Below are 16441 nucleotides of genomic sequence, written 5' to 3' on the forward strand. Positions count from 1 at the left end.
AGGCTTGGAGGGCGAAGGGCCTGTTCCTGGGCTGTAAATTTTCTTTGCTCTTTGTTGTTTAAAAGAACACCTTGCTGAAGTCCATATAGACAATGTCCACCAAACTGCCTTCATCAATCTTCTTTGTCATCTCTTCAAAAAACTCAACCAAATTAATGAGACATGATTTCTCATACAGAAAGACACGTTGTCTACTCTGATCAGCCCTTGCCTTCCCAAATGTATGTAAATGCTATCCCTCAGAATCCCCTCCAACAACTTACCCACCACTGACATCAGGCTCACCCGTCTATAGTTCCCCGGCTTTTTGGGTCACTGTTTCCTTTTCCTGTCCCACTACTCCACTGCTCACAACAAATGTTAAATGTAACCAGGTTGGTGATATGGCCGATGATATCGGTCTCAGACTGGGTCAGGGTCAGTTTTAGGAACAAGTCAGGCTAGTTTCTTTAATCTGCTAAAACAACACGTTTATGATCCAGAGCAATGTTACTCAAACTATGATGGAAGGATGAATGGCAAACTGTTTGGGTATTGCAATTATATAATCAATATTTCCCTTTCTAAAAATGCTGACACACACACACACACACACACACACACACACAAACACACACACACACACACGCACATGTACACACACACACACACACACACAGACACACACATGCACATATACACACACACACACACATACACACACTGACACACACACACACACACAGACACACACTGACACACACACAGACACACACACATACACACACACACTGACACACACACGCACATACACACACACACTGACACACACACAGACACACACACACACACTGACACACACACACACACGCACTGACACACACACGCACATATACACACACACACTGACACACACACACACACACACACACACACACACAGACACACACACTGACAAACACAATTTTAACTTGAAAGAACTTGGTCCAAATATTATTGGAACTCATGACAAAGAAAAATTGTGAGATTGTCCAAAGCATTATTCTGCTTCTGAAGATATTGTACTCACACAAGCTACTAGCAATGGGATTTCATCCTGGGAGAGTTTGGATTGGGCTGAACTCCCTTTGCTTTAGGCAGTGAATAGATTCCAGTGAATTCTGGTTCGGGATCATCCAAAGGGTAGCACGGTGGTTAGCACTGCTGCCTCACAGCACCAGGGACTTGGGGTCGATTCCAGACTTGGGTGACTGTCTGTGTGGAGTTTGCACATTCTCCCCTTATCGATGTGAGCTTCTAATGGGTGATCCAGTTTCCTCCCACAAACTGTGTAGGTTCGGTGGATTGGTCATGCTAAATTGTCTGTAGTGTTCAGGGATTTCTAGGTTATGTGAATTAGTCAGGGGTAAATATTGGGGGAAGGTTGGTATGGACTTGTTGGGTCGAACGGCATGTTTCCACACTGCAGGGATTCCATAAAAATAAGAAAGGTAACGATGACTGTAGAGGTTTTTTTTTAGCTCACACACATTGCTGTGATGAGGAACAATGAAGGAGAGAGAGTGCAATAGGCCATTCCTTCTCAGGCAGGTTACATTGTCTCCCTCTCTGAGTTGAATCACACAGTAATGTCATCCTCTCCCAAACTGGACCATGTGAGGTCTCCTTGTACATTGTCCAAACTATGTCTCCATCACATTCCCTGTTCCATGTAGGTGCATCATTGCTGCTGTCATACACAGAGCAATACCCTGAGCAGAAAAATGGTCTTGGTCAATTTGAAATATGTTTACATGGCCCTGCGTCATTAAAAAAATAAAATATTTAATGTATTCAGAATATCTGTGTTAAAATGCATGTATTTTTAAATACAGCAATTGCTGGAAAAGCTCGGCAGGTCTGTCAGCATCCAGATGCCTTTTACATGCTGTAGTTGTACCAGCCTCCACCACTTCCTCTGGCAGCTCATTCCATACACACACCACCCTCTGTGTGAAATGGTGCCCTTTCGGCCTCATCAAAACCTTTCCCCTCTCACTTTCCACCAATGCCCTCTAGTTTTGGACACCCCTAACCTGGGGAAAAACCCCTGACTATTCACCCTATCAATGACCATTTTGATTTTATAAACCTTTACTGCTGCGAAATGTGACCCCAATCAACACGAATGGATGTACTTTCAGTCATCCTGGGCCTAAATTCTGAAATTCAATACTGACACCTCTTCCTTCTCCATCAAGTCACAATTCTAAATCCATTTTAATCAGTTGGTTCAGATGTATCCTGAGACACTTCTGTGGGATTTACGCCTGGATCTTTGTGCCCGGAGGCAGGGACACTAGCATCACTCAGCAATACCCATAAAGCTGGAACATTATTCTCCTGTGTGTTTGTTCATCAGCCTGTCCTGACATGCTGGGACATACCTCTGCAACAGGCAGGACTTGAATCCAGGCCTTCTAGCCCAGAGCTAGGAACACTACCACACAAGCACAGGAATTGGAATCAAATCCAGAGCTCTGGCTCAGAGACAGGGACACTACCCACAACACTACCATATCCAGATTTTGGGTCATATTTTAGTGCCCACTTTTAGATTAGTGTAGATTTATTATAATCAGGTTACCATTACTGAACCACACAAAACACTTTGTATTGTTAAACAAATGCAAGATATTTGTCTCAACTGTAGGATATTGAGGGTACGTGCCGTGCCATTGAAATTAACTATAAACATCTTTAATTGCTATTATCTGTAGTCTACAATATTAGGGAAAGAAATCCTGCAGACACACTCTGTCCAATGAAGGGTCTCAAATAGATATTTATTACTGAACACCAGAGACGAAGGAAGAGCTTAATTTCTGACCCCAAAACACCGATCACTCTTACCCAACTCTCACGTGCGACTCCCCTTTTCCTGAAACCATGAAATGACACCAGGCCGCAGATTACTGTCCAGCCTCTCCTCCCCACTGACTGTGTCTGCAATCTGTCTCTCCTCCCCCTAACCACACAAGGCAACCCAAGCTCAGGGTCTTTGTGAAACTCAAGGCTGGTGTGTGCAGGCACTCTGGAGAGGGGGATGGGCATTTTAAAATTGAAGGGGGAGGGTGAGGTGACAGTAATATCACTCACTGGGCTGAGGGGTGGCGGATGGAGTTTAGTTTGGATTAATGCGAGGTATTGGATTTGGTAAATCAAACAAGAGCAGGGCCGATACAATTAAAAGAAGAGCCTTTGGCAGTGCTGTAGTACAGAAACCTAGGCCGTCAGGTTTAATTCTTTAAAATTTGCATCTCATATAGATAGTGTGGTTAAGAAGGTGTTTATCACACATGTCTTCATAGGACAGAACTTTGAGTATCAGAGTGGGGATGTCATGTTGTGGTTGTACAGGACATTGGTGAGACCTCTTCTGGAATATTGTGTCTAGTCTAGTCACCCTGCCGGCTCATTCCACAGGCACACCACCCTCTGGGTGAAAAAGCTGCCCCTTAGGTCACTTTTAAATATTTCCCCTCTCACCTTAAGCCTATGTCCTCTAGTTTTGGACTCCCCGTACCCTTAGAAAATACCTTGACTATTCACTTTGATATTACTGACGTTGATATTATTAAGCTGGAGAGGATTCAGAATAGATTAACCTGGATGTTGCTGAGAGAGGAGGGTGTGAGCTATAAGGAGAGGCTGGATGGGCTGGGACTTTTTTCACTGAAGAATATGAGATTAAGCAGTAACTTTACAGAGGTTTATAAAATATTGAGGGTTACAGAGAAGTTGAAGGGCTGATATTTTTTCCCTAGAGTTGAGGATTCAAAACTGAGGGATATTTTAAGGTGCGAGGAAAAAGATTTACGAAAGTCATTAGAGGTAATTATGTTCGACAGAATCTGGCTTGTGTGTGGAATGAACTTCCAGAGGAAGTGGTGAAAGCAGGGACAGTTACAACGTTTAAAGGACATTTAGATCAGTCCATGGATAAGACATCAGTTTGGATGGTGCTGTGAGCAGCTGCCCTTTCCCTCCCCATCTCTGAATCCCTGTTGGTTTTCACCCTCTGTCAATGCCTGTGCAGTGGCGTGTGGAGGCCAGCAGAGGGTGGCATTGCATCACTTTAAGCACCACAGAGACTGCCAGACCTGCCCCACACAGAGACACACAGATACACACACGGGGATGGTTAGGACACAGCGTGAAGCTCATCTGGTAACTTAAACTAAACATTAAAAAATGCTCAATTCGCCTCGTAAACTGTTAAAATATGAGGGACAGAGAACTCCCAAATTCCACTGTTTAAATAAAATCATCAATTTATTTTTCACTCTGAAAGTGAACATTTTACATGAATTATTCACAACTCTGGGACCCTCTTTCTCTTAACTGCTTATTACCCGACTCCAGCTCTACAGCAATATATTGTTTCTGGGTCAGCCATCCTCTCATATCACAGGAGCTTGTAAGCTCTCAGTTCAGAACAGCATTCCCTCTCTCTTAAAGGTACAGTACACCCTTTCAACTCCATCACACTGTACCCTGATGAATATCGATAAGTGGGACCTAACCGGATTTCTCTTGCTCTGTGGTTTGTCAATATTTCATTCGCTCCGTCTGGTGTGTGTCAGGACTTTTGTTGCTCCATTGACAGCATGTCATTATTAGACTCTGTCCATATGAATATATCAGTATTTCACTTGCTCAGACTCGTAAGTATGGGGCAGGATTTCAGTTGTTTCATGGGGACTGTGACACTATAACAATCTCAATGTTTGTAGGTGGCACCGAACCTGGAAGAACTCTGAAGTCTATGGAGGAGAGTGTGGAATTCTAACAGGACAATCACACGTTGCTGCAGTGTTCAGTTTCTGGCAGATGGGGATCAGTGCAGAGCAGTTTGAGGTGATGCACTTTGGTCGGAAAGACAATGAAAGACAATTTAAAACAGACTGTGCCATTATAAAGGGGGTGCAGGAGCAGAGAGCGCTGGGTGTATATGAGCACAGATTGTTGAAGATATCAGGACAAGTGGGGAGAGCAGTAACTCTCACAGATTAGTTTCAGTATCTGAGCTGTTTACAGGGGGAGGTGTAGGAGGCAGTCTCGGTGCTCCCTTCCTGGGAGGTGGAGGTGACGATGTGATGTGAGCCCACCCTCCTGCCCACCGAGACCGTGGGGATCCCATCTGTACCAGCTCGACACAAAAGGGAGATGGCATCAGGGCCACGGCTTCTAAGTTGTGCCGGGGGGAAACGGAGCTGCCAGTGGGTTTAAAGTGAGAATTGCCCTTCAATGAACATTGCTCCTGACTCGGTCGGTGGGACGTGGATGTTTCAGAATCTCCACACGAGGTGTCCCGGTCCTCTCCGGCTCCTACCAGGATCCTCCCCAGATGGCGGGGGGAGGGGGGTGAGGGAACGGATATCGGGCACTCCACCACCCGGATAGGCCCTTTCTGTCCTATTCCAGGCTGTTTCTCCTGGAATGGGAGGAAGAGAGGGAGGGAGGGAGTGGTCCTACTGTTAGTGTGGGTGTAGGTGGGGAGGGGGTCATGGTGAGGGGTCCGGAGGGAGTCAGTCCACAGTGTTGTATCCATGCAGTGTTATTAGTGAGGGGGTGAAGTGGAGGGAGGAGGGGAGAGAGAGACAGAGAGACAGAGACAGAGAGAGAAGGTGCAGCATACGACAGTGAGAGTGGTTGACCATGAGCCTTGTTCAGGGGTCGGTGCTATAACAGATATACAGTGAGTGTGAGGGAGCTGAGAGAATACGGTGACCCTTATCCTGACAGAATGGGGAAGATTATTGATGCTTGTCCTGTTTTGCTGGACATTTCTTCAGACCCCAGATACTGCATTGAGCTGGGTGGGGAGCTCAGACCATGCTCGGTGGGTCTGGTGGTTTGGCCTCCTCTGGGAAGAGAATGGTCCCCCTCTGTACTAGCCCATCCACCAGGACCTCCGTGCCCTGTTGACAAACCGTGGAGGATTTGTCCCTTATCTGCCAGGCTCGGGGTAAACTGTCCAGGGCAGCTCCAACCTGAGAAAGCTCAACCATGTGCCCATTGGCCTTTTAAAGATGGCCCCAGTGTCAGGGATCACGGAATATCCAGGGGCATCTGGGTGATGGTGAGTACCTCCAGCCATGAAGGACTCCATTTACAAAGCTGTAGAACAAATGCTCATCCAAACCTCTCCATCATCTGACCTCACACCAATATCCCACTTTCCCATCTTTCCTGGGAAGACAGGCTCTTGTTACAGGATGTTATCGAAGTGTCCACATTTCAGTATTCTGCAACCTGGGAACACAGCCTTCCATGACACTGTCTCTCAGTCTCCCCCTTCTCTGTCTATACCCCAAACCCCTCCCATGTGATGATATTTAAACTGATTCCCCCGCCTGGTCTCTCTGACAGTGATGTGCACACTCACAGCACCCCCTTGTCAGGGCACAATGGAGACATGGAGCTGTAAATGGGTGGGAGCTGTACATCCTGTCACTTCCAGAACGGGCTGCAAGTTTCCCCGCGCTGGGCAGGGATCGAACACAGTGTTACTGAGCAATGTACTGGGGTGGGGTACACAGTCCTACATGCTGGGAGGGTAACTGCTCCTGGTTTACAGATCGATGCACTGGGGTGGGGTACACAGTCCTACATGCTGGGAGGGTAACTGCTCCTGGGTTACAGATCAATGCACTGGGGTGGTGTACACAGTCTTACATGCTGGGAGGGTAACTGCTCCTGGGTTACAGATCAATGTACTGGGGTGTGGTACACAGTCCTACATGCTGGGAGTGTAACTGCTCCTGGGTTACAGATCAATGCACTGGGGTGGGGTACACAATCCTACATACTGGGAGGGTAACTGCTCCTGGGTTACAGATCAATGCACTGGGGTGGGGTACACAGTCTTACATGCTGGGAGGGTAACTGCTCCTGGGTTACAGATCAATGTACTGGGGTGTGGTACACAGTCCTACATGCTGGGAGGGTAACTGCTCCTGGGTTACAGATCAATGCACTGGGGTGGGGTACACAGTCTTACATGCTGGGAGGGTAACTGCTCCTGGGTTACAGATCAATGTACTGGGGTGGGGTACACAGCCCTACATGCTGGGAGGGTAACTGCTCCTGGGTTACAGATCAATGTACTGGGGTGTGGTACACAGTCCTACATGCTGGGAGTGTAACTGCTCCTGGGCTACAGATCAATGCACTGGGGTGGGGTACACAGTCCTACATGCTGGGAGGGTAACTGCTCCTGGGTTACAGATCAATGCACTGGGGTGGGGTACACAGTCCTACATGCTGGGAGTGTAACTGCTCCTGGGCTACAGATCAATGCACTGGGGTGGGGTACACAGTCCTACATGCTGGGAGGGTAACTGCCCCTGGGTTACAGATCAATGTACTGGGGTGTGGTACACAGTCCTACATGCTGGGAGGGTAACTGCCCCTGGGTTACAGATCAATGTACTGGGGTGTGGTACACAGTCCTACATGCTGGGAGGGTAACTGCTCCTGGGATTCAGATCAATGTACTGGGGTGGGGTACACAGTCCTACATGCTGGGAGGGTAACTGCTCCTGGGTTACAGATCAATGCACTGGGGTGGGGTACACAGTCCTACATGCTGGGAGGGTAACTGCTCCTGGGTTACAGATTAATTCCCGGGTGATCACTGCACATCCTGCTGTGTTGGTCAGACTATCTGCGGTTTATAGAGAATGCAATGATGTGGGCAGTGCAGCTCCCCACGCTGGATGGATATATGGCCTTTGCACAGTACATCATGTTGGTGGGGTGGATAGGGGGGGGAGGTCATGGACAGGTCAAGGAATTCCTCGGAACGTTCTGTCCCCAACATTCCATAACTGACATTCCCCGGAACGTTCTGTCCCTGACATTCTATAACTGCCAATCCCCGGAACGTTCTGTCCCCGACATTCCATAACTGACATTCCCCGGAACGTTCTGTCCCTGACATTCTATAACTGACATTCCCCGGAACGTTCTGTCCCCGACATTCCATAACTGACATTCCCCGGAACGTTCTGTCCCCGACATTCCATAACTGACATTCCCCGGAACGTTCTGTCCCTGACATTCTATAACTGACATTCCCCGGAACGTTCTGTCCCCGACATTCCATAACTGACATTCCCCGGAACGTTCTGTCCCCGACATTCCATAACTGACATTCCCCGGAACGTTCTGTCCCCGACATTCTATAACTGACATTCCCCGGAACGTTCTGTCCCCGACATTCCATAACTGACATTCCCCGGAACGTTCTGTCCCCGACATTCCATAACTGACATTCCCCGGAACGTTCTGTCCCTGACATTCTATAACTGTCATTCCCCGGAACGTTCTGTCCCTGACATTCTATAACTGACATTCCCCGGAACGTTCTGTCCCTGACATTCTATAACTGACATTCCCCGGAACGTTCTGTCCCTGACATTCTATAACTGACATTCCCCGGAACGTTCTGTCCCCGACATTCCATAACTGACATTCCCCGGAACGTTCTGTCCCTGACATTCCATAACTGACATTCCCCGGAACGTTCTGACCCTGACATTCTATAACTGACATTCCCCGGAACGTTCTGTCCCTGACATTCTATAACTGCCATTCCCCGGAACGTTCTGTCCCCGACATTCCATAACTGACATTCCCCGGAACGTTCTGTCCCTGACATTCTATAACTGACATTCCCCGGAACGTTCTGACCCTGACATTCTATAACTGTCATTCCCCGGAACGTTCTGTCCCTGACATTGTTTGTGAACGGCCGGACGTCAGTGAATTGAACAAACGATAAGATCCCGAGGGAAGAGATCCCGTTCCAGGGAGAAGGAGACACTGTTCCGAAGGGCCCTCAGGCAGTTAAAGGGGTGAATACGTTTTCCCTGCGTTTACATTTCTCCACGACACAGGATCGACCACAATTTAGACCAAAATACAGGAATTCCCAAACTCCGTTTGTCTTCAGGAAACTGGGAGAGAATCCTTCAGGACAGCAACGTTTCCACCCTCCGTATTAGGAACTGGGAAGGAGTGACCTGTGTCTGCTCTCGAGTGATCGAGTATGTGGGAATATTCTAGAAACCATCTGTCCTTATGGATGTGTCTCCGTGTGTTTGGGGAGGGAGGGTTTCTTGTGGTTTATGTCACATTTTTGTCAGTAATTCCGACCTTCCCATTTGTTATTCCAGCTCCAATTATTTTAATAAATCCCTGAATACAGGGACACATTTGAAAATCTCACTGGGTCCCTGATCAAACGGGTCCCTTTGCCTCCAGGCTGATGGATAATGGGTTTGTTTTCCTTCCTCACAGTTAACGTAGTGACCATCTACGTCCTGCTTTATAAAGATTGTGGATTGTCTCCATGTGTCAGACGTTACCTGGGGGCCATGGCAGCGGCGGATCTCCTGATCATTATCCTCGACCTGATCCTGAGACACATTCCCATTGTTTACCGGGAACAGTTTTATTTCCTGTACTCCGTCCCCGTGTGTAATATCCACGGGGTCCTGCTTTATGCAGCCACTGACTGCTCTGTCTGGTTCACCGTCACTTTCACCTTTGATCGGTTTGTGGCCATTTGTTGCCAGAAGCTGAAAAGTAAATATTGCAGTGAGAAAACGGCGGCTGTGGTTCTGGGAGCAGTGACTGTGCTGAGCTGTTTAAAGAACATTTCCTGGTATTTTATGCTCAAGGCTCGGTATCGGCTCGCGAACACCCCCTGGTTTTGTGATGTAACACTCGCTGTTGAATCCTCCATTGTCTGGGTCACAATCGAGTTCCTCCACCACATTCTAACCCCGTGTGTCCCATTTCTCCTGATTCTGCTGCTCAATGTTCTCACCGTCAGACACATTTTAGTGACCAGCAGAGCCCGCAGGAGACTCCGCGCTCACACCAATGGGGACGCTCAGTCTGACACTGAAATGAGAAACCGAAAAAAATCCATCATTTTACTGTTTGTGATCTCGGCCAATTTCATCCTGTTATGGTCAACGTTAATGCTGTATTCTATATGGAACCGGATGTGGTGGATTGTGTATACCCCTGTGTATCTCGATAACTTTGTGCAGGAATTGGGCTTCATGCTGCAGCTCCTCAGTTGCTGCACAAACACCGCGATTTATGCCGTGACCCAGACTAAGTTCAGGCAGCAGCTGAAGAATGTGCTAAAATATCCCTTCACCCAAATCCATCCATTCATCAAATTCCCTCATTAATCAATCCATCCGGGATTTTCTCATTTCAGTTCAGTGTTTCAGCGATAGAGCAGCCTGTCGCTATGGTAACAGACTGAGGGTAGCGCTGGTTTATCCATCCTTATCCCACAGGGGGGTTACAGGGAAACATTTCAATGTTTCTCACAACTCAGGGGCCAGTGAGAAAAGGCACCATCCCACTGACTGTATCCATCACTTCCATTTGTAACCAATAAAAATGTTGATTAAAGCGTGCCGAGCAGCAGAGTGACCGATGTTGTTGTGTGTCTTTGTGTTGGAGAAGCTGAGCTGGAGAGAGACAGGCTCAGCCCCAAGTCCTGGTTCTCAGGGAAGGGGAGGGCACCGCGCCCTGAGCCCAGGAGCTGGGTTTAACTCCCTCTGTCCCCCCACTCCAACCTGGACTCCCCATTTCCTCTCCCCTACCCTTTCTCCTCATTGCTCTCCCTCTCTATCTCTGCATACTCTTTCCTTCTCATCACCTCTCCTTTTCACTCTCACTCATTCCCCCGTCTCTATCACACCACACCCCCAACCCCGGTTTCTCCACCTGCCTCCCCTCTTCCCTCTCTCCCTCCCTGAGAGAGAGAGAGAGAGAGGAGATAGGGATGGAGTTAAGAGAGGGAACGAGAGAGGGGCAAACAGAGGGGGCAAGACAGGGAGGGAGATGGCAGCAAGAGAAAGAGAGAGAGACAGAGGCGAGAATGAGAGAGAGAGGGAGGAGAGAAAGGGAGATGAGGCGACAGTGATTCGAGAGAATGTGAAAGAGCAGGGAGACACAGGGTGGGGGGGGACGAGAGACAGGGGGGTGAGAGAGAGGGGCAAGAGAGAGAGAGGAGGTGGGCGAGAGAGAGGGGGACGGACTAAAGGGGTGGGAGAAACGGGGGGTGCGAGAGAGAGGAGAGCCGATAGAGGGGAGGCCGAGAGAGGGGGGGGTGAGAGAGAGGAGGCAAGAGAGACAGGGGTTCGAGGAGGGGGGGGCGAGAGAGAGGGGGCGAGAGAGAGGGGGGCGAGAGAGACAGAGGGGTGAGAGAGAGAGGGGGGCGATGAGAGACTGGAGGTGATGAAAGAGACTGGGGACAAGAGAGAGACCGGGGCGACAAGAGAAACCAGGGGGCCGTGAGAGACCGGGGGTGGGGGTGGGGGCGAGAGAGACCGAGGGTGAGAGAGAGGGGGTGACGAGAGAGAGAGGCAGTGAGAGAGAGAGAGGCGGTGAGAGAGAGAGGGGGGCAAGGGGGGGTGCGAAAGAAAAGGGGCCGAGAGAGGGGGGCAAGAGAGGGAGGGGGTGCGAGAGAGAGAGGGGGCCGACTGAGTGAGGGGGGGGCGAGACAGAGGGGGACGAGAGAGAGATTGGGGGCGACGAGAGAAACCGGGGACATGTGAGACCGGGGGCGAGACAGACCGGGGGTGACGAGAGAAACCAGGAACATGAGAGACTAGGGGGGTGAGAGCAACCAGGGGTGAGACGGAGGGGGTGACGAGAGACTGGAGGCGACGAGAGAGACCAGGGGTGATGAGAGAGACTGGGAGTGATGAGAGACAGAAGGGGGTGAGAGAGACCCGTGGTTGGCGAGAGAGACCAGGGAGGGCGAGAGACACAGGGGTTGAGAGTGCGGGGGGGGCGCGAGAGAGACAGGGGGGGTTGAGAGAGACTGGGGCGAGAGGGCGGGGAGGGGAGGGGTCATGAGAGAGACCAGGGGGGCTGAGAGAGACTGGGGCGAGAGAGACCAGAGGCGATGAGAGAGACCGGGGGCGAGAGAGACCGGGGGTGACGAGAGAAACCAGGAACATGAGAGACTAGGGGGGTGAGAGCAACCGGGGGCGAGATGGAGGGGGTGATGAGAGACTGGAGGTGACGAGAGAGACCAGGGGTGATGAGAGAGAGAAGGGGGTGAGAGAGACCGGGGCTGGCGAGAGACGCGGGGGGGGGGGGCGAGAGCGCGAGGGGGGTGGGGTGAGACAGACCGGGGGGGGGGAGGTGAGAGAGACTGGGGCGAGAGAGAGACCGGGGGCGAGAGAGATACCGGGGGCGAGAGAGAGACAGGGTGTGATAGAGACCGGGGGCAAGTGAGACAGGAGCCGACGAGACAGACCAGGGGCAAGACAGACTGGGGCGAGAGAGACCGGGGACGAGAGAAACCTGGGGCAACGAGAAACTGGGCGCGACGAGAGAGAACGGGGCAGAGAGAGAGAGACCGGGGGAATCAAGAGAGACCAGGGGGCAAGAGAGACCAGGGGGCAAGAGAGACCAGGGGGCAAGAGAGACCAGGGGCGAGAGAGAGACCGGGGGCGAGAGAGAGACCGGGGGTGAGAGAGAGACCGGGGGTGAGAGAGAGACCGGGGGAGACAAGAGAGACCAGGGGCGAGAGAGAGGGGTTGACGTGAGAGACCGGGGGCAAGAGAGACTGGAGGCAAGTGAGACTGGGCGTGAATGAGACCAGGAATGACGAGAGACTGGTGGAGAGAGAGACCGGGGGTGATGAGGGATACCGGGGTTGACGAGAGAGATCAGGGGGTGAGAGAGACCGGGGCGATAGACCGAGGGGAGAGAGAGACGAGGGGGGATGAGTGACCGAGGGCGAGAGAGACCGGGCGTCGAGAGAGACCGGGGGGAGGCGAGCGAGAACAGAGGCAAGAGAGAGATGGGGGGGGGGGGGGGTGCAACGAGAGGCCAGGGAGGGTGAGAGAGATCAGGGGTGAGTGACGCAGGGGGGCGAGAGAGACCACGGGGCAATGAGAGAGACTGGGGCGAGAGGAACCGAAGGGTGAGAGAGAGACCGGGTGCAAGAGAGAACAGAGGCAAGAGAGACTGGGGGTGGGGGGGGGGTTGCGGTGAGAGAGATGGTGGTGGGGGGAGGGTGAGAGAGTCCGGGGGCGAGAGAGAACAGGGGCGAGAGAGACCGGGGTGGAGGGGGGTGATAGAGACGGTAGGGGGGAGGGTGAGAGAGTCCGGGGTCAAGAGAGACCAGGGTCGAGAGAGAACAGGGACAAGAGAGACCCAGGGGGTGAGAGAGATCGAGGGGAGAGAGAGATCCGGAGAGATGAGAAACCAGATGTGAGAGAGACCGGGGCGATGAGAGACTGGGGAGAGTTAGAGACCAGGGGGTGAGAGAGACTGGGGAGAGTTAGAGACCAGGGGGTGAGAGAGACTGGGGAGAGTTAGAGACCAGGGGGTGAGAGAGACTGGGGAGAGTTAGAGACCAGGGGGTGAGAGAGACTGGGGAGAGTTAGAGACCAGGGGGTGAGAGAGACTGGGGAGAGTTAGAGACCGGGGGGTGAGAGAGACTGGGGAGAGTTAGAGACGAGGGGCGAGAGAGACTGGGGAGAGTTAGAGACCGGGGGCGAGAGAGACCGGGGAGAGTTAGAGACCGGGGGCGAGAGAGAGACTGGGGAGAGTTAGAGACCGGGGTGATGAGAGACCGGGGAGAGTTAGAGACCAGGGGGCGAGAGAGAGACTGGGGAGAGATAGAGACCAGGGGGCGAGAGAGACCGGGGAGAGTTAGAGACGAGGGGCGAGAGAGACTGGGGAGAGTTAGAGACGAGGGGCGAGAGAGACCTGGGAGAGTTAGAGACGGGGGGGTGAGAGAGACTGGGGAGAGTTAGAGACGAGGGGCGAGAGAGACTGGGGAGAGTTAGAGACGGGGGGCGAGAGAGACCGGGGAGAGTTAGAGACCAGGGGGTGAGAGAGATTGGGGAGAGTTAGAGACCGGGGGGTGAGAGAGACTGGGGAGAGTTAGAGACCAGGGGGTGAGAGAGACTGGGGAGAGTTAGAGACCGGGGGCGAGAGAGACTGGGGAGAGTTAGAGACTGAGGGCGAGAGAGACCGGGGAGAGTTAGAGACCAGGGGGTGAGAGAGATTGGGGAGAGTTAGTGACCAGGGGGTGAGAGAGACCGGGGAGAGTTAGAGACCGGGGGGTGAGAGAGAACGGGGAGAGTTAGAGACAGGGGGTGTGAGAGACCGGGGAGAGTTAGAGACCAGGGGGTGAGAGAGATTGGGGAGAGTTAGAGACCGGGGGCAAGAGAGACCGGGGAGAGTTAGAGACCAGGGGGTGAGAGAGACTGGGGAGAGTTAGAGACCGGGGGGTGAGAGAGACCAGGGAGAGTTAGAGACCGGGGGGTGAGAGAGACCGGGGAGAGTTAGAGACCAGGGGGTGAGAGAGACTGGGGAGAGGTAGAGACCGAGGGGTGAGAGAGATTGGGGAGAGTTAGAGACCGGGGGGTGAGAGAGACCGGGGAGAGTTAGAGACTGAGGGCGAGAGAGACCGGGGAGAATTAGAGACGGGGGGCGAGAGAGACCGGGGAGAGTTAGAGACCAGGGGAGTGAGAGACCGGGGAGAGTTAGAGACCGGGGGGTGAGAGAGACCGGGGAGAGTTAGAGACTGAGGGCGAGAGAGACCGGGGAGAGTTAGAGACCGGAGGGTGAGAGAGAGACCGGGGAGAGTTAGAGACCAGGGGGTGAGAGAGACCGGGGAGAGTTAGAGACCGGAGGGTGAGAGAGAGACCGGTGAGAGTTAGAGACCAGGGGGTGAGAGAGACCGGGGAGAGTTAGAGACCAGGGGGTGAGAGAGACTGCGGAGAGTTAGGGACTGAGGGCGAGAGAGACTGGGGAGAGTTAGAGACGGGGTGGTGTGAGAGACTGGGGAGAGTTAGAGACCGGAGGGGAGAGAGAGACAGGGGAGAGTTAGAGACTGAGGGCGAGAGAGACCGGGGAGAGTTAGAGACCAGGGGGTGAGAGAGACTGCGGAGAGTTAGAGACCAGGGGGTGAGAGAGACTGGGGAGAGTCAGAGACCAGGGGGTGAGAGAGACTGCGGAGAGTTAGAGACTGGGGGCGAGAGAGACCGGGGAGAGTTAGAGACGGGGTGGTGAGAGAGACTGGGGAGAGTCAGAGACCAGGGGGTGAGAGAGACCGGGGAGAGTCAGAGACCGGGGGTGAGAGAGACCGGGGAGAGTCAGAGACCGGGGGTGAGAGAGACCGGGGAGAGTTAGAGACCAGGGGGTGAGAGAGACCGGGGAGAGTCAGAGACCGGGGGGTGAGAGAGACCGGGGAGAGTTAGAGACAGGGGGTGTGAGAGACCGGGGGTGTGAGAGACCGGGGGCGTGAGAGACCGGGGGCGTGAGAGACAGGGGGCGTGAGAGACCGGGGGCGTGAGAGACAGGGGGTGTGAGAGACAGGGGGTGTGAGAGACAGGGGGTGTGAGAGACCGGGGGGTGTGAGAGACTGGGAGTGAGAGAGAGACCGGGGGTGTGAGAGACCTAGGGTGTGAGAGACAGGGGGTGTGAGAGACCTAGGGTGTGAGAGACCGGGGGTGTGAGAGACAGGGGGTGTGAGAGACAGGGGGTGTGAGAGACAGGGGGTGTGAGAGACAGGGGGCGAGAGAGACCGGGGGCGAGAGAGACCGGGGGCGAGAGAGACCGGGGGCTTGAGAGACCGGGGGCGTGAGAGACCGGGGGTGTGAGAGACCGGGGGTGTGAGAGACCGGGGGTGTGAGAGAGACCGGGGGCGTGAGAGACCGGTGGTGTGAGAGACCGGGGGTGTGAGAGACCGGGGGTGTGAGAGACCGGGGGTGTGAGAGAGACCGGGGGCGTGAGAGACCGTTGGTGTGAGAGACCGGGGGTGTGAGAGACCGGGGGCGAGAGAGAGACCGGGGGTGTGAGAGACCGGGTGTGTGAGAGACCGGGGGCGAGAGAGAGACCGGGGGTGTGAGAGACCTTTGGTGTGAGAGACCGGGGGTGTGAGAGACCGGGGGCGAGAGAGAGACCGGGGGTGTGAGAGACCGGTGGTGTGAGAGACCGGTGGTGTGAGAGACCGGGGGTGTGAGAGACCGGGGGTGTGAGAGAGGGGGGGTGAGAGAGACCGGGGGCGAGAGAGACCGGGGGCGAGAGAGAGACCGGTGGTGTGAGAGACCGGGGGTGTGAGAGACCGGGGGCGTGAGAGACCGGGGGCGTGAGAGACCGGGGGCGTGAGAGACCGGGGACGTGAGATACCAAGGGCGTGAGAGACCGGGGGTGTGAGAGACCGGGGGTGTGAGAGACCGGGGGCGAGAGAGACCGGGGGCGAGAGAGACCGGGGACGTGAGATACCAAGGGCGTGAGAGACCGGGGGTGTGAGAGACCGGGGGTGTGAGAGACCGGGGGCGAGAGAGACCGGGGGCGAGAGAGACCGGGGGCGAGAGAGACCGGGGGTGTGAGAGACAGGGGGTGAGAGAGA

The sequence above is a fragment of the Chiloscyllium punctatum genome, chromosome 50 (genome assembly GCF_047496795.1).
Source record: "Chiloscyllium punctatum isolate Juve2018m chromosome 50, sChiPun1.3, whole genome shotgun sequence".
NCBI classification, from domain to species: Eukaryota; Metazoa; Chordata; class Chondrichthyes; order Orectolobiformes; family Hemiscylliidae; genus Chiloscyllium; species Chiloscyllium punctatum.